The following is a 26,951-nucleotide window of genomic DNA, read 5'->3' on the forward strand; positions in this document are numbered from 1 at the left end:
ACCCGCGAATGTTTCCGAGTCTCTAGCTATGACAGACTACTTTATTAATTTCCAATGAGTTTTATTCAGATCCAAACACTCTTGCCGCTTTCTCCCGAAGTCGAACGAGCGCGCCGAGCTGCCGTCAGAGCGCGCGGGGCTGTCAGGTCGCGCTGTCGGAACAAATCCACGAGACCGCGCGCACACGCGACGGGAACGCTCGGGAGCAGGTTTTGTTGTCGGAAGCTGGGGCTGGAATCTGGAAGTGCGCGCTGCGAGTGGGCGGTAGCCGCGAGTGCTGTCCGGGTTTCCCGCGCCCGCGGGCCGTGTCGTGGTAGTCTCGGACACTTGTGCCACGAGCCACGGGAGCTCTCTACCACCAGATCGTCATTTCACTAGCTCCCCAGATGCGAGGCTATGTCCGTTAAATGACATTGCCCGCGGTTGGTTCCGTTTTACTAGTTCATTCATTCACGAGCCCAGTGATTGTAGCCTCGTGCACAGGAGCCTGAGAAATAAACAATATATTGTCATGAGAGACGAGGTGCGGTCGCTTCAGCTATTTGAATTAATAAGCCTAATCCGTTAATATTGTCAGTGACTGGTCCGTATGCTTCCAGAGCCGGGAGAGTGAGGTCCTGTTTATCTACCGTGTCTGTCGCGCATCACGGAAATTTCGCGGATTCGTCTGGCCTCAGGGTGTAGAATCCAAAGTCATAGTTGTGCTCAACCCATGTCTGCTTTCCCATTGGCTGATTTCTTAACGAGAACACTTTTATCCTGGTTAATTATGGCATTACTTGATTGGCTTACTCCTCTCCTAGCTGGGCATCGTTGGCTCGTGGTCGTATCTCTGGAGCCAACGACAAAACACCAAACAAAATCTGGCCGATCACGTGCGACCCCGGAGATGAAGTGCATTGAGGCAGCAGACAATGAACACAATTGTGCACACGTCAATGGAGTATAATCTGGCTCTAGAAAAAATCCGAGGAATTTTCGGGATTCTAAAAATAATTTCAAAACATTTAATTAGTCTAATAAGCGTAACTTTGAAAAATCGTGTCTGGCGCCATTAACTCGTAAATAGTCACTTTTGTTATCATCGGGTGGACGTACCAAGCGTGTTGGTGTGCCAAATGTAACTTAATGGTAGTGAAACTAACCCTGGAATACATTTTATACACTTTAATGATCGCAACAAAAAAATAATCGTAACTTAAAAAAGATTACTTTTGAAAATTATACATGCCATTATATTTTTTTGTGATGGTGCTGCTATCTCTAGAAGCAGGGCACCGTTAAATAAAACGGCCGCTGATTTGTTTCCTTGCTGGGATTCGGTTTGGACGCGTTCTGGAACACGGCCCGCGAGTTAGGTTGCGTGTTTCGTCCCAACAAGGCTGTGCTTTTTCGCTACCTCGCCCGGACGTCTTGGAATACCGCCCTTAAGGGGCCCGCCTCGTCAGGGGTGTATGTGTGTTAGTGAGGCGGGATAATAAGCGCGATGCTCGCAAGTGCTTCAAGCGCGGTATCGCCTCTAAGCGCAAGGTTCTGAACTGGCGCGCAGTATTCTCGTCGTCACAGGATAACTGTGAAATTTGAGCGGTGACCGAAAAATTATATGGCGGAGAAATAAAGATAAAGGTGTAATGCAAGACCCTTAAGTGCTTTCAAGAATCTGTGCCGGTTGTTTAACGCCTAAAAATTACTCTGGAAACACGCCTTTTGGCCATTTAAACTCTTCTAAAAGCACAGTTTAAAAACTTAATCCAAAATCAAAAGTACTTTTCGGCCCTCAGCGAACTCTTAAATGCTTTTCGTAAACAGGCCCCACTCGGATATCTTGAGTAGTTTCGAAATCGCGTTGTTTTTCCTGAAGCTCTGCACACCGTATGTGTGCCCGGGTAGGCGGAGCCCTTAAGGGGCCCGCCTACCTGCTCACACACACGGTGTGCAGAGCTTCAGGAAAAACAACGCGATTTCAAAACTACTCAAGATATCCGAGTGGGGCCTGTTTACGAAAAGCATTTAAGAGTTCGCTGAGGCCCGAAAAGTACTTTTAATTTTGGATCATGTTTTTAAACTGTATTTCTATAAGAGTTAAAATGGCTAAAACACATGTTTTCAGAGTAATTTTTAGGTGTAAAACAAGTGGTACAGATTCTTGGAAGCACTTAAGGGACTTGCATTACACCTTTATCTTCATTTCCCCGTAATATAAAAATACGGTCAGCACTCAAATTTCACAGTTATCAATTGACGACGAGAAGACTGCGCGCCAGTTCAGAGCCTTGAGCTTAGAGGCGATACCGCGCTAGAAATACCATCGAGCGTCGCGCTTATCATCCCACCTCACTAACACACATACACCCCTGACGAGGCGGGCCCCTTAACGCGCCGCTGGGAATTACTTGCGAAAGTCAGTACTATTCCCAAATGCGGAGGCGGGAGAAGTGCAGAGCCGGCCCGCGACCGTCGCCGCGTCTGTGGAGGCGTGACGCGGCAAGATGGCGACCCCGCGGCGACCCCCCGGCCGACAGCCGCGCGAGAAGCCTTTGTGATCGCTGATTCCGCGACGCGTCCTTGTCGAGCGACGGGCGGGCGCCTCTTCGTTCCCTGCGCCCCGTCATGACACTCGTCGAGTGAACAATGCCCGGCATCATGGCAGCTTTCACTCGCGGCTTCATGGCAGCCTTTTACTCGAGGGATTATGTCAGCATTGCAGATTTATGTATGTCATCTTATAAATAGAGACCGGGACAATTCGCTATGCTAAAGGTAGAGATACGGAAATTTCGCGTATTCATGTAGTCGCAAGTTAGAATGAAAACCACACTCTCACACTGCGTTCATGATTGGAACGCAGTTATATGGACACGCCCCTCTAAGACCGTGAGCCAACGATAATCAGCTAGGATTGAAGTAAACGAATCAGGTATTGCCAATTAATGAGAATAAACATTTTCTCGCTAAGAAATCAACAAATGGGAAAGCAAACATTGTTTGAGCACACCCATGACTTTGAATTCTACCCTGAGGCTAAAGGAATCCACGAAATTACCGGGTTTCTAGCTATAGGTAGGGGCAGGCAATTTTCGCGAATAAATCCGAACGCTAATTAGACTGCAACAAGGTATATCCGCACCAGCTGGTTCTTCCTTTGTGATCGGCGGCCGTCTATGCGAGAGAAGTCGTTGCCTCATTATGACCGGGCCACTCAGGACGCATTTGCTTCCGCAGTGAATTGCTGTGATCGGTGTTGTAACAATCGACATATGGACCTGAAAGAAACTCACCCAGTCACGAAACAGACGGTGCTACAGCGTTTTAACTTTCAGCTGGTCTCGGTATCTTTTCTCTAAATATGCATACCCCTAGCTATAGGTTCACTGTTATTCTGGAGGACTATTGGGCCAATTAAAGACCCTCAATCTAAGAAGGAGAGAATCGAACCACAAGTCAGCGGCCAATGAACTGGCAACATTTGGTCAAGTATTCATAGGATCGTGGAGTCTTTCCTGGAGGTAATTGAACCAGCGAATTTGTCCAATCTCTACTAATATACAGAGAGCCGGGAAAATTTCACGGTTTCAGTGTGACCTCCAGGATAGACTTCACGATCCTCCTCATACTGTTCATTGGCTGCTGACTTGTAAAGCATATGAACTCGGTAAGTAATGATGATGCGATACTTCTTTGAGCGAGGGTCTCTAATTGGTAGAGACCGGAAAAATTCGCGAATTCATTTCGCGACAGGCTAAAATACAAATAGTTTTACCTCAGTGTTGCCTCTGCTATTGTCTCACAACTCACCTGGATGACTCTGGACCAATGAGAGACAACCGACCGAAGCTTTATCGAATCACAGGCAGCTACGTTGGGACGTCTCACAAGACAGCAGCCAATGAGTGGGTGACATTTGACAGAGTGTACGTAGAACAATGGAGTTCATCCTAGAAGTCATTTGAACCCGCGAATTTTTCCGGTCTCTACTAATTGGTCCACAGTCTTTCAGATTAAACGTGAACCAATAGCAGAAACAGAAAAAAGGGTTATAATTATTGTAATTCTAGCACATCACGAAATTATATTCTGTCAGGGGATCCGGCATCAGAGAGAACCGGGACAACCTACATTTGCCACGGAATTTAGATTTTCTAGAATAACCAGGAAATAGTCAAGGAAATATAATTTTGGTCAAGTAATTTAAATGAACTGATTATGCGAAGGCTAATCCTGTATCGAAAATCGCATTAACTGCACAACTGTATAAACCATCATTGTTCTCGATATTCCTACAAACGTGTGCATAATCAATTCCTTGTGTTTATTGGCTGCTGCCTCGATTCACATCTCCGAGTCTCACGTGATTTTCAGATGATTTTTTATGTGTTTTATCACTGTCTTCCAGGGACGAAGGCCATTCAAGTTTACAAACATTAAAAAAAAATTCCTCCAAATAGCGAAGCCAATTTTGCAGTTAAGTGCAGGTAAATGAGCTTTATATACATGGAATAATATATCACATCTATGTCAAGAGAAACATATAATTATCAACTGGAATTATACGACGCGTTATCTTGTTTGATGTCAATTTATTTATCAATCGAGCAATGAATCCTTGTTAGTGTGGCGGTACTGACGAGGCCTTGGTGTTTCGTATCATGTTTAATTTTGCTGATGAACCTCAGGTATAAAAAAGTTGTAGGAAAATTTTACTTAAAGGTCCTGGAAAATTCCTTAAATTGGTTCACCGGGTAGGTATTTATAGACGATCTAATTATTGAAGTGTGAAGTTTCACTGGCGGTCACGCACCCACTTTTTGAAGTGAAGCTTTTTTTACAGCCGGTAGAGTAATATCAAAATCATGGAGTAAGGGAAGTGAGTGGTAACGGATTTAACTTATGTAATGTATGTTCGATGGCGCGGGGTTTGGGAAAAAAATTTAATACTTTTTGCTAACGTTTACATAATTTCTCAAACTTTCCCATAATTGTGCATACGTTTACATACTAGTGCATACTTTTGAAAACCTTCACAAGTCTTAATTCTCAACTAACACTGAAGTTGTATCTGGTGTTAGTATTAAAATTGTGGCAATTTGTATAGAAATTTCCAATAGGTAATGTAGGCTATCTTATTTTAGCCTTCATAAAATTATTAATTCATTCTTATATTCCAAGGACAGACACTAGTAAATAAAGGAATATTTTCTACGCATGATTATGCGTTTTCCAAATACTAAGAGTACCCCAAAAATTGTCTATCCCTCTTATCTGTGAAGTTAAACTTCTACTATCATAATCCATTTACTACACAAATATTCTGCCATGTGTTGGGCCGGTGTACAGGAAACACAGGCTGAAATTATATCGATACTGATAAGTAGAGACCTGCATATTTCGCGGTTTCGATGGCCTTCAGGAAAGACTGCACATACCCCTTTACACTCGGGCAAATAACGCAAGTTCGTTGGCTGCCAACTTGTAAGTCATCTCAGCTGGTTTGTCTGTGATTCGATCCTTCTTTGGTTGAGGGTTTATAACTGGTTGAGATTCGTCCAGATTAACAGTAAGCCAATAGCAAAATTATCTAAGCGGTAAATGTGTTTGAATTCTAGCTTATCACCGAATGAATCCGCGAATTTTGCAGTTCTCTACTGATAAGGTATCGGGCTGAAAAAAATCTATATATTCCATATATCGATCTATTGTAATACACGTACTTTTACCCATGCTTTACTTGTTATAAACATAAAGTAAATGGTTTTTGGAATTCTTCATATCTCTAAGCTAATATAAAGGAATCACCTGAAAATGCTGAATACAAAAAATATAAAATCAGTTTACTATACATACACGTCCACGTGTCAAATTCAAAGTCACCGGCCACTGCCCTTGCCCAACAGTAGATACTGCAATGCTTCAACTTAACAACCTTTGGAATTCTCTACTGTGAACCTTAGTATTTAAGTTTCCTTCCTCCTTAAAAAAAATTGTTCTTTCCGAAGCCTTCGGCCCACCATTTTATTATTTGTTCTGTCAAATTTATTTACAGATAATTTTAATGAAATGGTTTTAAAATTAAATTTATTCAAATTCGATACTTAAGGGAAAAAAAATATCGATACCGAATTATCGATATTCTGAACGCGATACGACATATTACCGATGTATCGATACATCGTTGCCGTCCTTACACGTGCGCCCTTGTTCCACGGCTGGGCGCGGGGCGTGGACTTGGCGCGTAGAGAGCCGCGCACCACATAGTTGCCGCTGGCCTCCGCCCACATTCCTCTGTAAGAACAGCCCCGGTCACGACCGGCCCGGGAGAAACAGCTTGACTCCCCGCGCCGCGGAGGGCAATCAGCCCTCGGGGCGGGCAAGGGCCCGGAACACCCCCCTCCCCCCCTTCCCTTCCTTTCCCACTTCGGATCACGCCTCCGCACCTCCGTTTGGCTCTCGCTGCCCCGGGTAAGGCATTCGTATCACCTGCGTCGGTGTCATACTGTCAATAACAAACTATCTTGGTCGAGGGTGAACCCTGTCTTAAAGTGGTAGATTGTACCGACGTTTCGCTCTGCATTGCAGCAGGCATCTTCAGCGACGAGGAAGCAGGTGTGTGCCGGAATTTAATTGCAGAGAGACAGAGAGATTGAACAATGTTTTCCGCTGTTTGATTTAAAATTTCTTTCGTTTTGTTGGTGGGAATTGGGGCATACGCCCTTGATAAAAAAAATCAACTGAGAGATATGAAGTGTTAAAGACTCCACGTATCTTGCCATTGGCCGTGCTTGACAGCATGAAGAATACGTCTGACAGTATGTTAGGGGCACGTATAATACGTGTATTTGCAAACATGATAATCCATAAATTTGCTTGTTACCGAGGATAGATGTTACACATCACTGGCGAGTACTGAAACACTCGATCACATTTTTTTATAAAAAACATTTGTAAATTTTTTATATTTTTTGAACCGTGTGAAAAGTTTTATGCATAAGTGCTAAGAATCAGATGAATACATCGTTTTATTATGACTTTTCAATATGTCAAAAATAGATTGCGTTAAAATATACTTCTAAGATTTTTTTTTTTTTTTACAAAACTTTTCTCTCTTTATTTAACTGGGAGGTATTCCATGCCACCCGAAACCCGGCTGTCGCCCTCCCCAAAGTTCAAAGCCGTGTCCGCCACTGAGTCGCTGATGGCTGATCGCCGGTGGCGCCACCGCGAGCCTGCGGGACAACCTGCAAGCTCGCTCTTCCTCGTTACAGATATCTTTTTTTTTTTGTGAGTCGTGCAGGTGCCGTATTTCCTCGGTGTTTCTTTTTTTTATATATAATATAGTTGATGGCGGCTCGCCCCGCCCCCGGCTGGGCAGCTTGGTTCCGGCGCCGTCGAGAGATGGAGCTGGAGAGATGGACGGGTTGGGGCCGAAAGGGGGTAGAGGGGACGCCCCGAGGCACTTCCCGAGACCCCTGCTAGTTAGCCGGCCGGCGATGCCGCGGGGGTCCGACCGCCATTACCGCGCAGCGCGATTGGAAACTCTTCTCCTCATGACGCGGGCCTCCTACTCCTCCTCCTCCACGACTACCTGCCGAGGATTCGTCAGGATTTCCGTCCGGGAAGGAATTGAAACTCAAGAGTGGTCTGTAGTGCTGCCTCTCACATACTCTTGAAAAAACCAATAGGTAGAGACCGGAAATATTCGCGGATTCATTTCGTGATAGGCTGAAATTCAAACATGTGTACAATTCTGCTGGTTCTGCTATTGGCTCGCAGTTTAACTGGAGCTCTCTGGGCCAATGAGAGACTATCGACCAAAGAAGCGTCGAATCACAAGCTACCCAGTGGAGACGCCTCACAATTTAGTACCCAATGAACACCCGTGTTTACTTGAGTAATGTAGAGGATAATGGAGGCTATCCTAGAGGTCATTGAATCCGCGAATTTTTCCGGTCCCTGCCAATAGGGATGGATGCGTGAATTCACCGTCCGACGTGCAGAATTCCAGGTGTTGAAGAGCCATTTGCAAACCGCTCTACCTTTATCAAATGCGTCTGATTACGAATAGCACATAAGAGCCATTGCACTTGTCTGTGCAAGATTCGTGCCGAGCCTTTCGTCTCTTGTAACGTGTTGTTTTTTGGTCGGTGTAAGCGGTTAAAACGGTTGTTAGTGCGTATCGCCTTTAAGCTTAAAGCTGTGGACTGTCTTCTCGCCGTACATATAGCCACTATGTTATTTCAGAGGTAACTTTAACATGACATGGCAGAGAAATGAAGATAAAGGTTTATTACAAGTCCCTTGTGAGAGTTCAAGGATCTCTATTGGGAGTTTCATGTATAAAATACACACACAATTTAACGTTAATTATATCCTATACGGCATGTCAACGCGAATTAACTTTACTCAAAGAAAAAATAGGTATAATTTGTGAAAAACAGCTATGATAATGTTTGCTCGGTGTTAGTCTAAATCACGATTGTATAAATTTACAACGACCAAGTGTCTTTAAAAATTTGCTTATGGATATTGACAAAACGTTATTAAATTTACATGTGTTTAATTTTTATGTATCATTAGTTGAAAACGTCGTTATGTTAATGCTGTTCCCATTAATTTAAAATTTGCCAGTGTTTTGTTGATGTAGATATCAAGACGTTCGACTGGCATTCCATAGTCCGTTTGTTGGATATTCCCCCATTTCTTCCGGTTTTATGAAAGTGTTTTTTTTTTAATCATTACATTTTGACAATATTTAATATAACTTTATAATTTACTACATCATAATTCTTGAATAAAAATTGTTAGAGGAAGTAAAATTGTACACATTTAGGTATAGTTTGTGTATATTCATGAAAAATCATTCGTAATGTTAACTTGCTTTTCTAGTAAATTTAACCATGTATATAAATTTACATGCCATGGAGCATAAATATGTCGTGTTTTTATCTTACTAACCTATGAAAAAATATTCTAAATCATAGTAATTTGTATATTTACAGTTGTAATATATTTTACTTAAAACTTATTTTTTCAAAACATGAACTCGTAGGTGTGAAAATATACTAACATCAAAGGCGGCTTTGCTGCCACAAATATACTGTTTTTCTTACAGTGTAGACAACTCGTTGTACGATCTGCACGTGTCTTTGTGTGCGTTGTAATCCGTGGCCAAATTATCGGTTGAGTGTATCTCGGGCACCTCAATCAAAATTACAGATTGAAGCGTACCTCTTCGTTTATTCGGAAAGGGGCTGCAATTACCTGTAATGCTACTTGTAGTGGGCACACAGTAACAACGTGTTTATTACCAACTTGTCATGTGTGGTTTGTGTGTGAGGGATGTAATCCCAGTGAAATAATGAACGTTAAACAACAGGTATTTTTTTTTCTTTCTGCAGTCAATAATCAATTTTGTATCACTTAATTTATATTTTTTGCAATCAGTTAAATATAAAATACTTTAAATGTAATATAGCTTTATAATTTACAACATGAATCATGTCTTGAATAAAAACATTATTATAAGCAAAAACGTACACATTTATAGTCTGCGTAAATTCATTAAAGATAATACGTAATATTAACATGCATTTCTAGTACATTTAACCATGTATATAAATTTACATGCAACAGATCGTAAATAGGTTGTGTGTTTCTAAGCTATTACAAATATGCTAAATCATAGCAAATGTACGTTTAAAGTTTTAATATATTTTTTACTATACTTATATTCAAAAACATGAACATCGTAGTCTACATTACTTTTATTTTTTGTTAAATTTTGTTGGTATTTCAAGGACTTAAGCACAAAATATGGCGCAAGAATCATACAAATGTTATGTTATTATTATTTGAGGGTTGTTTAAATTAGCAGTCAGTTTATGAAATTCTGATCGTTGATTTCAAGGCGATGAATTGTGGTTTGTCGAGCCTTGAACTGTTGATATGCTAGCAGGGTTAGACTTTCTCCTTGACCTCCCTGCTGTTACGAAGATTTCATCAGCCAACATATTTTAAAATCCGTACAGCAGAAGCTTTAAATATTTATCATTAAGTACGTTAAAAATACATCGTATTAGCGTGAAAGCTTGAGAGTATTCCGCGCAGATATTTACAAGTCAGCGAAAACGCGAAAATTCAGCAGCAACGATCCGTACACAGAGAAAGAATTTCCTGTACTTTTACAAAAGATTCATTTGGAAACCAGTTGCCAAGAAATAGTTTGTAATACTACGATAAATATATTGTAACTTTGTACAACACATGGCTTTGGTTAGTTTTACATGTATAAAATGCGTTATTTTATTTTAATGGATATATCATTCAAGCATATTAAAAAAAATGGAAAAAATAATCTAATATTCAACAATTGAACTTTATTTTGTTTTATTGCGCTTATTAATGTGCGCAGATGATACTGGAAAGCTATTTAGGGAACGGTTTACAAATATATTTAACTATTGGATGTACTGGGATAACACAAAGCATAAATGCTAGGGTAAGAATCCGAACCCAGTATCACTGGAAAACTATTTTATAATAATACAGTTGTTTTTATGTAAATGTATCAATTTACAAATGTATTATTTTAAAATTAATGTTTGTTTCAATTACAAAAAAATATATATATACTGTGCATATTTTCACTGCTATTTTGTAACTTCGATTGTCTTATGCTATTAGTAGTGCAAAATCCGCGCTATCTTCTTCCATCAGGCCACACTCCGTACACTTGTACACACTTTGTAAAGTGTCTAATAATGTCCATTGTCTACTGCCACATTTTACCTTCCATCCGATTCGCGATTTATTGGGTAATTTCAATTTTATAATGTTGTTGATGGATTCATTTCCCTCCGGACGTGTCAAACTACTCATTTTCCAATGACAGCGTGATTCAGATGTATAGCTGCCACCAAATGATAAGACGAATTTTTTCAGGTACCTTCTTATGGTTTCTTTTGATTATTAGAGCCACGATCGTTTTGCACGTTCATTGGATAGCAAAATAGACTTGAAGCACATATACCTCGGCTTTACGTAGGTGATTGGACTGCAGCACTCTTGACGACCATAAACCGTTATTAAACAAGTTGAAGAAGTCTTTTTGCGATCACGTGTAACCAGGGACGGGAAAAATTCGCTGTTTCGGTGACCTTCAGGATAGACTACACAGTACTCTGTGTAGTCGGGCAAATAACGCCAGTTCTTTAGCTGCTGACTTGAGAGTCGTCTCAACTTATTTTCCTTTCAGTTTGGCCCAGAGTCGTATAGATGCACAGTGAGCCAATAGCAAAAACAGCTTCAATGCATATCTAGTTGCAATTTAGCCCATCACGAAATGAAACCGCTAATTTTTCCGGTCTCTTCGTGTAACTCGCCAAAGGATGTGAGCTCACTATCGACCAAAGAGCGCACTTTTAAAAAAAAAGTTTTATTATATATAGGCATGTTGAGTCTTATCATGGAGTGAAATGAATCAGTGAAATAATCGTTGCGTTAGTTCTGATGATTATTAGAGACCCAGAAATTTCGCGGATTCATTTAGTCGCAAGCTAGATGCAAACCTTCACACTCTCGCACTGTGTTCATGATTGGCACGCAATTGTTTGGACACGCCCCTCTACGACCGTGAGCCAATGATGCCCAGCTAGGAGAGAAGTAAGCAAATCAGGTAGTGCCAAATAACAAGGATAAAAATGTTCTCGCTAAGAAATCAACCAATGGGAAAGTAAACATGGGTCGAGCACACCTATAACTTTGAATTCTTTCCTGAGGCCAGAGGAATCCGCGAAATTTCCGGGTCTCTAATGATTATTATAAGGAGAAAAACCTTTTTTCCGGCTCTTTCGGGATTAGTGATCTTGCCGGTAACGGTAATACCGAGAGTAAAAATGTCGTGAACTGAAACACAGCTACAAAACGGGAAAACACTGTAATGCGATGAAATCCGACAGCAGCGGTAAACTCTGAAGGAACTGAAAATGCGGGCAGAGCAGGACTGTGTTCGCCTCCCAGACCGGACAGCGGCGGGCCGGGGTTAACGAGAGTGGGGGGTGGGTGTTGTGGAGGGGGAGAGGTAGCCACGGCTGCCCCCTGACCGCTCCACAAGTGGCCCGGCGGAGTCGCGACCCCGCCCCGCGGCGCGGCGCGTGATGAATGGACCAGGCCCTGCCGCGCCTCCCCTTCCCCCCTACTACCCCCTACTACCCCCTACTACCCCCTACTACCCCCTACTACCCCCTACTGCCACCTCCTCATCGCCCGGTCTCTCAGCGCCACGTTCCTTCTTATTCACCGTTATTACTTTTATTCAAGGGCTATTTATACAATTATAATATTGTACCTCCCTTGAATTTGTTGTTCCATCACGAATATTTTCACTTAGTGTCATATAGTGGAAGCAAAAATTACTACGAATACTTAACGCAACTTTTTACAACCGCTAATATTACACTAAGTGAATGTTAAAAAAAAGTGTATTAATTTAAAATTTAGCGTATCACGAAATGAAACCGCGAAATTTTCCAGTACCTACTTATATTTATTTATATTATTTTATTTATCGACTTTATTGGTGTTGAAGTTAAGATGTTGCGCCTTTTATTACACTTAACCACATCAAACATTAACATTCTTCTACATTAACATTGCATATACAAAAAAAAATTAATAGCAAATCTAAGCAAAATAATACTTCATATGAAACAAACTTGAATGTAAACTGAGTATATTCAAAGACTAGCTGCAGTACCCAGCGTTGCCCGGGCTGAACACAGAGTGAAGGGAAACTGTTTAGAGATCAGATGTAGTTAGTAATTGTCTTCTTAATTTGAATGTCAAGTGTGCAAAATAATTTATATCACTTTCAGATCCCGACAGACGTTGTTCTGCCAGTTTATAGTTAATTACCTGGTCTGTATATAATCTAGACTCTATAAAGCAATATAGAAATAAAAAAAAACTGAAAAATAAGGGATTACTAATATTGAAAAGATTCCATTATCTAGCTAATGCTCGGTATGCATTGCAATGCCTCATTCAGTTTTGTTTTGTAATATGTTTGAAATAGTTACACATATCCAAATAATCTATCCATGTCTCTAAATGTTTATTTATCTCTATCTACATATATATTCCTATATATCTATGTACCTCTCTATCTGTATTTATCTCTTTATATCTACATATCTACCTCACAGTATCTCTATTAATTCTATATGAGGGTACTGATTGCTTCGTTGTTAATATCACAGGGTGTTTTTTACTTGTATGGGAAAATTAAGAATGATAAGGCATCTAGTGCGTGGCAACTTCTAGCGCCTGCGGCATCGTCAACACACACTTCGTACGTGTACTGCATGTTGTATCTAACCCCTTCCAACGCATTTGATTCTAAATTGGACTTTTAGTCAGGATCCCTAATGTTATTGATAATATAATATAGCCTATAGCCTTCCTCGATAAATGTACTATCCAACACTGAAAGAATTTTTTTTTTTTTTAAATCGGACCAGTGGTTCCTGAGATTAGCGCGTTCAAACAAACAAACTCTTCAGCTTTTTAATATTAGTATAGATTAAAAAGAAAACTACCTCGAAATCGGCATCACACGTTCTGAAATGTATTTAAAAGGAAATTCAGATCCAGACTCGTCGACGCACGTGCGACGTGGTGAAGCCCATGTCTGGGGAGTTGTGACGGCTCCCAGACCCTGAAGACCACCGCGGGCCCGGCGCAGGCGCTGCCCGGCCCCACGGCTGCCAACCGACACGCAATTAAACCTGCGGGCGCGTGCGCCTCCGGGTCATTAATTACCCGCCGAGAACCTACATCACTGCCATCTCCGACCGCTTACTACTTCTTGTTTTCTTTTCGTCTGATTGTTCTCGTGCCTGCCCATTCCTCTGCCTTCACTGCTTCCTTCCCCCCCCCCTTCCCCCTGCCACCCTTCGTTCTTGTTCTTGCCCTTCGCGCCGGTCCTTGTTGGTTACGCATTTACGTGCCTCGTGTTCTCAGTAGGTTGCGTTCGAGAGCGGAACATGCGATAGCGCACGAAGTAAGGCGCTTGCGTAGACGGTACCGTGAAATGGGGTGAATAGGATCAAACATGTTTTATAACGTAACATAACACAGCAGGAAAGAATCATAACATATAACTATGTATTAGAACTGGCGTCGAGGCGAACGCGCGCGTGCAGGCAGGGCAGTGCAGACTGGCGGCTCGAACAGCGGCATTGTTCTCAACTGCTCGAGTTAAAAAAAAAAAAAAAAGAAGAAGAAGGAAGGGTTTAGCCGACGAATAGGAATGTAGCTGAAGGGGGCGCATAAAGGTTTCGGTAGGGGAGGGGGTTGAGTTAGCTCCCTAGATGATTGCGTCGGCAGGGGTAAAATACATCTGCATCCGACCCCAGCCCTACCTCCCCCACACCTCTCTCCTTCCTTTGAATTTTAACTTCATATAAATCAGAAAGGTAATTTGGCCTGGAAATTGCCTTTTTAACCGGAGGGGGTCCGCAGGCCGTGCTGTATCGTTGCAGCAAAACGCCCCACGCTCACAGGGAGTATTTTCCTGTACTTCCCTGCGCCCCGGTCCTGCCGTGGAAAGAGACTCGCGGGAAGAGGAGGAAAACAGAAACTGAAAGACGGGAAATGTTTTTTTTTTTTCGGCGGTGGCATTCGTGCGGGCGGGCCGGGGCCGCGGCGCGAAATGAAATTACTGGGAAGAGCGTCATAAATCTGAGGGGGCGGAGTGTGCGCTGATCTCGTTTCGTCGCGAGCGGGGCTCTGCTCGGACGTGCCGAGGGCTATCATCTCTCCGGACGTCTCGTGCCGCCGCTAACGGTGTTTCGCAGGGTTCAAGGTCGCTGGTTCCGACGCCAAACGTAGGAAACAACCCACCCGCCTCAGCGGAGTGTAGTGCCAAACATTTCAAAAGGTTTTCCTTTTTTTTCCCCTTTGTAAACCAGACCCACCGAGATGATGTAATCATGCCCGTTTTCGAAATGGTTTTGCTCAGAAAACTTAAGCCAAATCTGTTATTATTTGATTTTCATGTTTTCAGTGAAATGGAATTTTGATTGTTTTCATAAGTTTTCCAAAACCTTTTTGACGTGACAACGTCTAATAAATCGATGAACGCCGGCTGCACGCACGAAAAAGTGCCCCGTTACGCACATTGTCCCGTTTCGCTGTGTCCCGTTACTCTCATTTTATATTTCTCTTTGCTAACCTGAACATCCTAGCATTGCGACCGAGTTCGTGGCGTAATTCTGTTTTCATGCATTTCACTGTAACATTTTCATTACTCCTTTGCTAACCCGTTCCTCCTAGCATTGCTGCAAGTCCGTGGCGCAAATATATTATTTTTGACTGCATCTTGGTGTTGGGTAAGCCATTTTCCTTCACATAATCCTTGAAACACTCCCATTCGTTTCCTACTTTTTCTATCATCGTCCTATCAACAGAATAACACAGATTGGAAGAAGTTAAATAGCAAACATGTATAAAAGATATTGTTAAAATAATCTCTTCGTTAAAGTAATATACATATTTGAATTAATGAGTGCAAATAAAATTAAAATTATCAATTAAATTGTAGATTTCATTTCACTCCTTCTTTGTATCCATACAAAATACTGATAATTCAATAAAAATGATTAAATTTTATTCATAAAAGTATGCAATCATTTCATAAATGTTTTGTTATGACGTTGTCACGTTAAACTATCGTCCGTAAACCGGCTTTACAGACAACCATTTTTTTTTTTAAATTACTTAACAAAAATTAATCAATAGCTTATTAAAATTGCAAATTTTTGGATTTTGTAAAAATATCGTCACCATATATTTGAAATAACATTCAAGTAATTATATGAAAAATAACATATTGTCTTCAGAACAATGTTGAAAATATAAAATAAAAAAAGTTCTATAATATGAGATCGAAATTACTTTAGTCGGAAAGTGGGATTTTATTTCAACAAGAAACTTCAACTTCCGTACAATATCTACTTCTTATTTTTAATTAATTAAACAAGGAAGGCTTTAATTATGACCTTTAACTAGATAATTTTTTCTTATGTCACTGTAGAAACACAAACCTAAGCTAACTTGTTCGTACTCGTTCTTAAACAAGGATCTGCTTTAAGAAATGCAACAGAGTGGGTTTTGGTTTACCTAAAAGCGATTTTGTCAAAGGTAATTGAACAGCATATGAAAGTATTTAACATGTAAAACCCTATCCCAGCACATGACTGGGTCGCCAAATAGGCGGGCTCCTTTAAATATCTTAGAAAAAAACAATACAAATCTCAATTTTTTTCTGGTCTCAATAATAATTACAAGATCTCTATCATAAAAAAATTATTATATTGCGCATTAATAGGGCCATACACTCTTCGCAAAATGATTTCCGTACCAGCTGTGCGGTAAAACTTTGTAGCAACGTCTGTGTTTCGTATTTGTCTGGGTTTATTTCAGGTGCATATCGACTGTCAGCACACGAACCACAGCCATCCAGTGCGGAAGCAAACACGTCCTAAATGGCCCTGCCGAAACAGGGCAATGGCTAGGGGCATGCAGATTTCGCGAAAAGATTCCGAGACTAGATCAAAGTTAAAACACTATAGCATCGTCTGTGTTTCGTGATTGGGTGAGTTTCTCCCAGGTATATATCGATTGTAACACCAATTATAGTGATTCAGGGCGGAAGTAAGCGCGTACTGAGTGTCTGGGTCAAATAAGACGACTTCTCTCGCAGACGTCCGCCAATCATAAGGAAGAAACCACAGGTGCGGGTATAACTTGTTGCAGTTTAATAAGTGTTCAGATCTTTTAGCGAAAAATGCCTGCCCCTAGCAATGGCTTCTCTTGCAGACGGCCGCCAATTACTACGGAGCAATCGCTAGCACGGGCATGCCTTACTGCATACTAATGATCGTACAGATTATTTTGCAAAAAAAATACATGTCCCTACGCATTAAAGAATGTATTTAAAAACTGCAAAACCGTTTGCGTTGAAATCTTATTAGCTAGAGACTGGAAAAATTTGCGATTTCGATGACCTCTAGGATAGCCTCCACAATCCTCTATACAAACTTGGACAAATTCTTTCTACGCATTGGCTCAGAACTTGTGAGACCTGTAAACAAGAATTATTAATGTGTATCGATACTTCTTTTTTTTTTACGGTTCTTTTTTGGCTCAGAGTCCTCCAGCTAAACTGGGTCCAATCAAAGAATCGGGATGAAGGAAAACATGTTTTGATTATACCCTATAGCGAAATGAACCCACGAATTTTTCCTGTCTCTACTAATAGCTAGGGACCGGAAAAATTCGCGGATTCAATGACCTCTAGGATAGCCTCCATTATCCTCTGCATTTCTCAAGTAAACACGCGTGTTCATTGGGTACTAAATTGTGAGGCGTCTCCACTGGGTAGCTTGTGATTCGACACTTCTTTGGTCGATAGTCTCTCATTGGCCCAGAGAGCTCCAGTTAAACTGCGAGCCAATAGCAGAACCAGCAGAATTGTACACATGTTTGAATTTCAGCCTATCACGAAATGAATCCGCGAATTTTTCCGGTCTCTACTAATAGCTGATTATGTAATAAGAGACAGGAGACATTCATGTTTTAAGTTTTCGATCGGCTAGAATTCAAACCCTCGCAATCTCATACTGCTCCTACATTTCATCCAGAGGACACTGAGCCAATAAGACACTATCATTTAAAGAAGAGAACGAATTCACTGCAGTCCAGTTAAATCATAATTCAAGAATCGATGAACGGGTGACATTTGCCCGAGTTTACAGAGGACTGTGAAGTCAATCCTAGAGGTCACTGAACCTGCGAGTTTATCCAGTCCTAATTAATATACAATAAATAGGAACTCGAGAAATTTTGCATGTTTAATGACCTCAAGGATGGACTCCAAAGTCATCTATATGATAGAGAAAATGCCACTTTTTTTTCGGTTTGAATTGGGAGTTGTTAAAACTACTTAAAGCCTACTGCAAAATGGAAACGCGAAAAAAAAATTTCAGTCCATACAACAATAATTCCATTGAAATATTTGTCAACACAAAAATAATGTGATTTAAATTTTTACGTTGCCAGTAATTCTAAGCCAAAATTTCTTTCTGTATCGCATTTTTCTAACGGCAACAGTGTCGTTTGCTTCGCATCGACGACTTCGTCTTTCATTTCATTTGTCTGAGAACAAGAGAGAGAATAAAATGTATGTTTAATTTTATTTAAATTTTTAAGTAAATTATATTTTATTTAAATCTTGTCATTGATTTTATTTTAACGAGTGGTGTTATTATTATTACATAAATACCGTTTTTAAATCCGGCCACTGCAGCGCTGCGGTCGACATTCCGCGCACACGGGCTGTGCGCCTACATCTGTTGGCAAGCCATAAACGCCATTACGACCATGTTGACGTTTGTTTTCGAGTATTTAAAATGCCTCCGCCGATCGAGAATCCCGCCGACTGTGGAATGCGCGCTGTGATTCGTTTTTGTTAGCGCTGAAGGCGTGAAAGCGGCACAGATATTCATCGTCAAATCAGTGAAGTGTACGGAGAAAACATTTTGGCCCGATGGAATGGTACGGGAATGGGTTAGAGCTTTTTAAAGACGACCGCACGAATATTCATAATGGGGAACGAAGTTGGGCGGGGCGACCTTCTTTCATTTCTGAATATATGGTTCAGAAAGTGAAAGAAAACAGAGTTTTTCGATTTCGTCGTTTCTGATGAGTAGAGACCTGCAAAATCCGCGGATTCATTCGGTGATAGGCTAGAATTCAAACACATATACCTCTTAGATAATTTTGCTATTGGCTTACTGTTCATCTGGACGAATCTCAACCAGTTATAAACCCTCGACCAAAGAAAGATCGAATCACAGACAAACCAGCTGAGACGACTTACAAGTCGGCAGCCAATGAACTTACGCTATTTGACCGAGTGTACAGGGGTATGTGCAGTCTATCCTGAAGGCCATCGAAACCGCGAATTTTGCAGGTCTCTACTGATGAGTTTCCTGAATGAAATCAGGCGGTAAACTTATGAGAATGGGATTCAAAAGCTGGTTGTGCCATGCATTAAGGGATTTAATATTGGTTGAAATTATGTGGAAACCTAGATTAAGGTAAAGACTTTCATGTAAAAATAAAATTGTTAAGAAAAGTATGCTTTTTTAAAAAATAAAATGGAGCACGTACTTAAAAAAAAAGTCTGATATGTGGGGTATTTACGGGGAGAGGATGATGACGGGGACTTCGCTACCCGCGGCTCTTCTTGGAACGTTGGCAGCGCGGCCGTCTGTCAAGGCACTGAGCCTGGAGCTTTGGCCTGGAGCGAGACAGCTTATCGCCCCGAGAGTAGCTGTGAAGGCGTTATGAAGTCGTCCCTCTGGCGGGATAAATGTGCAGCTCAGGGCGGCTCGCGATGAGACGCCGCCACTCTCATTCCTTAGGTCATTCGCACTGCGCATTTCTTATTGTAGATGGAACAAAATAGTGTTCGCAGTAATACTGGGTTCCGTACTACTAACCCGGGCATTTATTTATGTTTTGTGTGGTCTCAGTGTATCAAATAGTTAAAGTTATCTGTAAACCGTTCCATGAATAGCTTACCGATATTATGCTTGTAAATGAAACACGAATTAAAATATAACATTATGTGCCAATTTTTCGTAAGAAATACTCAGTTTTATCTCGACAAACGTATTTCCTACACGCAAAAGTAACCATACATAGCCATGTGTTGTACAAAGGTACAGTATATTTCTTCCACACACTTCTACCGCATGTGTTGCTCTACGAGGCTGTCTTCGACTACTGCAGCAACATGCGTGACACAATTTCCTTCGTCCGTCCCCGCACGCACTAAGCTGTTCACAGTTAGAAGGCATTTCCAGTTCATTGAATTTCTCCGTTAGTATTGGGAATAGAACCCACAATTGTATGACATATTTAGCTCCTGACGGTGTAAGGAATAAACTCAGTGAGAGCCGTAACTCCTCGTGAGCCAACTCGTATACTCTTCTGTCAGAACATGCACGAAAAATAATTGCGCGTGTTATTTATTTGTATTAAAAGAACAATCAATTGGGCTTGACTGCCTTGCAATTTGAGTTTTTGTGTTTCCCCGTTATTTTCTGGTTGTATTGATTGTCCTGCGGATATTTCGCTGTTAAGCATTAACATTGCAAATTATTTTTCACCGTTAATTTCTGTGCCAAAAATATTGTGCACGCTATCTGCTGTTCATAAAAAGTCAGGCTAAGGTACATAATTATAATTTTTGCCAGACTGATTGCTTCACGGTAACTCACTAAAAGTTAATTTCCTATTTTTTTTTTCCTTCAACAGCTTGGGCAAAGCATACAATTTTACTCTATAGTCCCATTTTGGGGGATATTTCTTCATAAAGATCTGAAATTAGCAAGAAACAAAAAAAAATTCAACCTGAGTCTTAAGAAAAGGAAATAAATAGAGAGTAATATTCAAGAGGCTTGAGAGAGAAAAAAATACTGAAAAGGCACGTGGAGTGTTCCCCTGGAGACAGAGAAGCAGAGAATGGGAGAAACGGAGGAAAAAAGTGAGAGAAAATTCCAAGATGTATGGGGGTTGAAATAACGAGGAAAAAATTTGGCGAGGCGGGCTGCGGATACAGTGGGTGGATCAAAATGGGTGAGCAAGGGGTGGGAAGAATGGATGACAACGCGAGAGGAGTGTAGAGGAACGAGAGGAAAGGAAGAACGAGCACAATCTCCTAACAAGCTGACCGCAGACTGATGAACGACATGAAGGATGACGGTAATAAACTCATGGCCCATCAATTATTTTTTTGGTCACGGCGTCAAAAAATAAAATATAACAGATTCTTTTTCTGGTGCTACAAATCCTGTGTAAATAAACCTCAACATTTCGCGGCCGTAAGAAGTAATTACTCTTATATAAAAAGTATCAATTTATGATAATTTTGCTAAGATTTCCAGATACGCGATTGCTTTTGAGTCAGAATTAATTTTCGCGTATACCTTGATAACAGAACGAATATGAACTACTTGAATTTTATTTTGCATTTCCAAAACTATATAATATATTGTCGTTAAATCTATACAACGTTTTCCTGGGGAAAATGTATGGAAACTCAAATAATATATATATTTTTTTAATATATATTAATTGCTATGTAATAACTGAATTAAATATTTTTCGTATCAGGGCAGAATTGCAGTGTTGTGAAAAATGATTGAACTATTTTCTTTTCGCAAATCCAAATCCCGATAATGCCAAGTTAAATATAGCCACAGAATAAACGTCTATTCTGTGCTATAGCTGGGATTCAGAAAAAAATATTGCTCTATGGCGAAAGGCGGGAATTATAAACGGAAGTTCAAAAGAATAACTTCTAAAAAGTCAAAAAGATTTTTTTAATACATAACATATCTAAGCTTGGATAACAAATGTTCATGTGACAATGTTACCAGTATTCCATAACTTTCATGAATTAATTTTTAGTCGTAATTTTTACATACGCTGAAAACAATTTTATTTGGCCCCAAAGGATTATTGTAGGTTCTCATTTTGCAGTTACACAAACTATTTTGTTAGTACCATAGAAACATTCATTCATATTAAAATATAGTCGAGTACTGAACCAAGTAGGTATCTACTGTTTGGGCGACGGAAAAAAAGTGAATAGAAAGTTCACAATACATTACAGAAATCCAAAATTAATTAAATTAATAAATAAAACATTCAAAAGTGTATTTTTTATTTGTTCACTGTGGAACGGGATAGGAAATGCGAGGGTGTTTATGAGCCACAACGCAAAGGTTAAAACTAGACATTTATTAGCATAGTCCACTAAATAACACGAGGTAACAAATGCAAATTATGAGATTTCATTTAACATAGGTGAATACTCATGCATTGTGGACCTGACGCACTATCTGACGACTTCACAATGTCGTCCTCATGACATTCATGATTTATTAGCTGTGAACACAAAGAATAATGCCACTAAAAATTTGCATTAAAGGAACTACTGCGGCTGCACAAAAAAAATTAAACTCATGACTGTGGGGCTTTAAATTACAAATTGACATTTACTCCACTATAAGTATACGTTGCTAACAATTATTCCTTGTCATTAAGGTTTCCTTACACAGTTAAAATATTAATGCCAACCGTGGATTAACTCTCCATTAAAATCTGAGACTGACTATTTACAAGTGTGCTTTAAAACTCAGCTCAGTAAACATTCTCAAAATAAATCATATTGTTTGAAAACTAAAAATTAATTTAAACGCAATCATCGATCGATTCAACCCATTTGACAACGGATATGTTTTCCGGGTATAGTGATTAGTAGAGACCTGCAAAATTCGCGGATTCATTGACCTCTAGGATAGACTCCACAGTCCTTTAAATACTCGCGGAAATGACACCTGTTCATTGGCTACTGACGCGTGAGACGTCCCAACTAGGCTGTCCGTAATTCGGCACTTTCTTGGTTTAGTGTTTTCCATTGGCTCACAGTTCCCCGGATAAAGTGTTGGCCAATCGCAGTAGCGGTACGAAGGTATAGTTGTTTTGATGCTAGCCTATCGCGAAATGAATCCGCGAATTTTGCATGTCTCTAGTGATTAGGTTAAAATAGGATCAAGGGTTAGTGAAAAGTGAGCTTTCAATGTTATTTATTGACACGCACTTTTTTTTCTCCCGTCGGGTGTGTGTGCAACACGGAAAACCCGACCTGGGTTAAGGTTAATTCCATCACTAGTCTTCAGAATACTGTAATTTAACGGGCAATATTTATTCTACTCGTGGGCTTTAAAAAAACTGATAAACTAACGTATCTAGACTAACCAACGTGCTTTGAATATCCATTTTGGGCTGTGAATCAATAAATAATTGTCGAAACTAAGGCTCTTAAAAATGTTATTTGTAATTTCTTCTCATGTTTGGCTTTTAATTTACTTATAGTTATAGTAATGCTTGGTTATATACGTTCCAAATGGATATAGTAATTAAGTTCTCATGGCGGTTTAGATACTGGATGAAAACGCACTGGGTAGGCTAGTGCGCAGGCACAGTTTGGTACACGACCCGAAAGACTGGGACGACAGCTAGTAAAACACGAGTTAAAACCTTTCTCGCGTTAACGCTTCCACTAGGCATCACACCAGTTCGCTTTAAATGGCTACACTGTTAAAACACGTTACATTAAGTTTACGAACAGTACCTACCGGTTACGAATTATCAGGGATCTTCGTGAGTTCACGGGTACAATTTTTTTTTCCGAGTAGGCTGAAGATATATTGTATTTAGAAACCGGGAAACACTGAATCAAACAGGCTCTTCTTCCTTCCACGCACATTACACCGGAACGCAGACACACGAAAGTTATCGAAAATCTTGATTCCCAACCCGTGATACCATTCATTTAGATTAATATTAACACGTCTAAAATATTATCCGGTCGAAGTGCAGCTTTGTGATGAACTCGTCGTTATAACCTCGGTGCACACGATGCAACTAACACTTGCCTATTATCTCCCAGTGACACATTTTGTGTTTCACAGGGACACGTAACTCTATTTTCTAGTCTTCGGCCGTCGCGCACGCTAAATCTAAGGTTACCGTCTTGTATGGAGAGGTTTTATCAGCTACCTGTTTCAGCTGCACGAAGTTTTTGTGAGCGTTCATTTCGTTGGTACGAGTCCGTCAAAACTGACTGTGATTTCCAACCCACGGGTGGGAGGTCGGTTGGGAGAAGTTGAGGAATGCGCGCTACTCTGTGTTGACTCGTCGCCCGGGACAACAGGTGGACACCGGCACAAAGGGAGATGGATGGAGTGTGTGGCACCTGGGCCCCGAAGCGACCGGCGTCCCCTCCGCCGCTCGGCGCGCTGTTCGCCCCCCGAACAACGGGGGGGTTGAAACAACCCCCTCGTTCTGCGCCGGATCGCCCTTCGGAACAATACCCGGACACGCGCTCCCGGACCGGAACCAATCGAAACTGCACTGCGCAATGGCCGTCCGTCTGACGTCTCTCTCTCTCTCTCTCTCTCTCTCTCATAGTCCAGGAGACGAAAGACAGGCACAAACCTAGGGAAAAAAAATGTTTTCCTTGGTCTGAATTTTAGACTTCTTCTCTGTGAATTCATGTTTTCATTTTTATTTCTTGTTTGGCATTATTAAAAAATTGTCCGTGACAAACAGTGAAAAACTGCAGTGGCGTATGTCCAAAAAAAATTGCATCAAATCAAAATTTCTCCATTGCACGAATCTTTTAAAGAACTTAGACCATGCATGTGTATATGTTTATCGCTAAGAGCGATTGTAGCTGAATGGATTGAATTACGTGAAGTTGTAACGGTTGTGCCTGAAACTGAGGTGTTCTAATCTATTCATTGAGTCATTTGTATAATGACAATGTTACTTTTCGCTTGTGGCGAAGGGATGAGAATGCACGAAGCAGGGCTTTGGACAGCGCCCATTGGACCGTGAGCCAGATACGCGGCCAGGGCAAGCAGGGAAACGCGGGAGATGAAGGGAATGTGGATTATGGCGAATAAAGGAGAGAGAAAAACATTGGGCCCGGTCACGAGGGGTTGACATTGCCGTTCCCGAGACTGCTATCGTGAATGCCAGAGTCGAGAGGGAAGACGGTGAATAGCGACGAGATAAAGAAGAGGCAGGGAAAGAAAAAAATTCCCCAGCGATTTTCGCAGTTAAAAAAAAAGTATATATACTAAAAATAATAAATATCCGCTTTTAGCCTTTAGCCTGACTGAGAAACTTGGCCTTTTAAGGGAATATATAACTGAGGGCCTGTTTGCTGCTGATATAAACCAAATATTACACGCACTTTACTTAATTCTATCTGTGTTTCGTGTACCAATTGTTTGCTCATGAACCCAGTCCCGTTTAATATAAAAAATCGTGGTGAAAATTCAAGAAAAACTCCAAAAGCTTATGAGTGGTATCGAAGCATAATACCGACCAACTTGAAAACGATTCTTACTGAAAAGATATAGAAAATTTGCATTAACATTACCCCATAGATTTCTCTCCTTTTGTTCTTAGGTTATAAAGTAGACACGGTTTTCTTTTTAAAAAAACATTCTGTGGCGTTTATTTGAATTTTATTGCATGTTGTAATATACGTAAGACCACAAACATGTTGGAGAGTACAGTAACAAAAGTAGTACATAAATAAGCATAAGCATTGTGTTCTCTCGTCAACTTTCGTACCGACTCGGTACTAAAAATTCCAAGTGAAGATTTTTTTTTGGTGTTTTTGTTTGACATTTGTCTTCTTCAAACACAACAGTAATGACCATAAAATAAAACCAAACTTCAGCGTTGTGCAAAGTAAACGTAATAAAAAAAATTAAACGAGAGGTCATTTTTTCTTTGCGTTGCACTCCGGCGTGTGGGACGACAGACCCGCACAACCGAGCTCTGTGGGGAGCGTCCGAACGAGAGGGTTTTTTTTCCCTTCGCCTCTCATGAAATGTACTTTGCCGCGAACATGAGAGCTACTGTTCAGGTCACCGCGGATCCCGGGCGTAATTACAGTCCTCCCTTTGATCAGCTGCGAATCAGCGACCTCTCGCAAAAAAAAAATGTACATATTTCGTTTTTTTTTTCTGATAAGACGTTTATGTCAAGAGGCTGGAGCGAACGATATGCAGCATCGTGCCGTTCACAAAATATTTGAGTAGTTTTTTTTTTCTAATTTCACCTACTTAAGGGGGTCCGCCTATCTGTACTTATTACTAGTTATTCAGAAGACCGCAAGATAGCGCCAAGGGCGACAGTGGCACGCGCATACAAGCTCCCATTCGCCTTTAAATGCAAGACAGTTTGCAGTTACCTCGTCGTGTTGCGTGTGTAACAGTTAGTCCATGAGCGGCGACACTATAATTTTATCGTTTGAAAGCGCGCAAGAAAGAGTTGAATGCACGCGCATTGAAGGGGTTTCTGTAGATGTAGTATTCAGTTACAAGGATTTCTGGTCATTTGGCCACGTGGAATGCGTTCGAATAACACATATCTTAATACCTATCTTAGATGTAATTCGTGTGAAAATTGATTGCTAATGTATTAGCAGTTTCTGAGAAGGAAAAAAAAATCTTTTTTTTTGTAGCCATAATCATGTGGCGCATATCCTGTAACATTTAGCAGTAAATTATATTTAAATCATCTTTAAACTAATCCTGTAATTCCCCCCCCCCCCCGGGGGGGGGGTCGTTTGGTAACCGTTACGCAGCCGGGGTAATTTTCTTCTCGCTCGGCCGCGCGTCACGGCCCGATTGACCGGATGCGCTCCTGTCTGCCGCGGCGCCGCGCAGTCGACCGAGTGGGCCAGTCACGTGGCCCGCGACTTGCCTCGCGGGCTCCTGGTCTTCACCCACGCAGCAGAACACCAAGTGATTCCTTTACAAGATGGCTGCGCCAAAAAAATACGTTTTGCTACGTAGTCAAAATATTTGTAGGTGAACAAAATCATAAATAAAAAAATTGGTTGTCTGTAAAGTCGGTTTACGGACGATAGTTTTAAATATACTTTTATTTGCTCTCATTAATTCAAATATGTTTATTACTTTAACGAAAAGATTATTTTAACTATAACTTTTATACACGTTTGCTATTTAACGTCTTCCAATCTGTGTTATTCTGTTAAGGATAGGACGACGATAGGAAAAGTAGGAATCGAATGGGAGTGTTTCAAGTTTAATGTGACTCGAAAAAGTCAAATCGATTGTTGTTTCAATCGAGTGGAGGAGAGATAGTTGCGGCGCAAGCGTACAATGAGCGTAACGGGACACCGCGAAACGGGACAATGTGCGTAACGGGACAATGTGCGTAACGGGACACTTTTTCGTGCGTGCAGCCGGCGTTCATCGATTTATTAGACGTTG

At 40.9% G+C, this 26,951-nt stretch overlaps 1 protein-coding gene across 3 annotated transcripts in view; it reads left to right on the forward strand.

Moving 5' to 3' along the window:
• LOC134532847 (band 4.1-like protein 4) overlaps positions 1-26,951 on the forward strand; it is a 415,376-nt gene that overhangs the window by 264,523 nt on the left and 123,902 nt on the right. The gene's annotated exons all lie outside the window — the stretch shown is intronic.

This window comes from Bacillus rossius, chromosome 6 (genome assembly GCF_032445375.1).
Source record: "Bacillus rossius redtenbacheri isolate Brsri chromosome 6, Brsri_v3, whole genome shotgun sequence".
NCBI classification, from domain to species: domain Eukaryota; kingdom Metazoa; phylum Arthropoda; class Insecta; order Phasmatodea; family Bacillidae; genus Bacillus; species Bacillus rossius.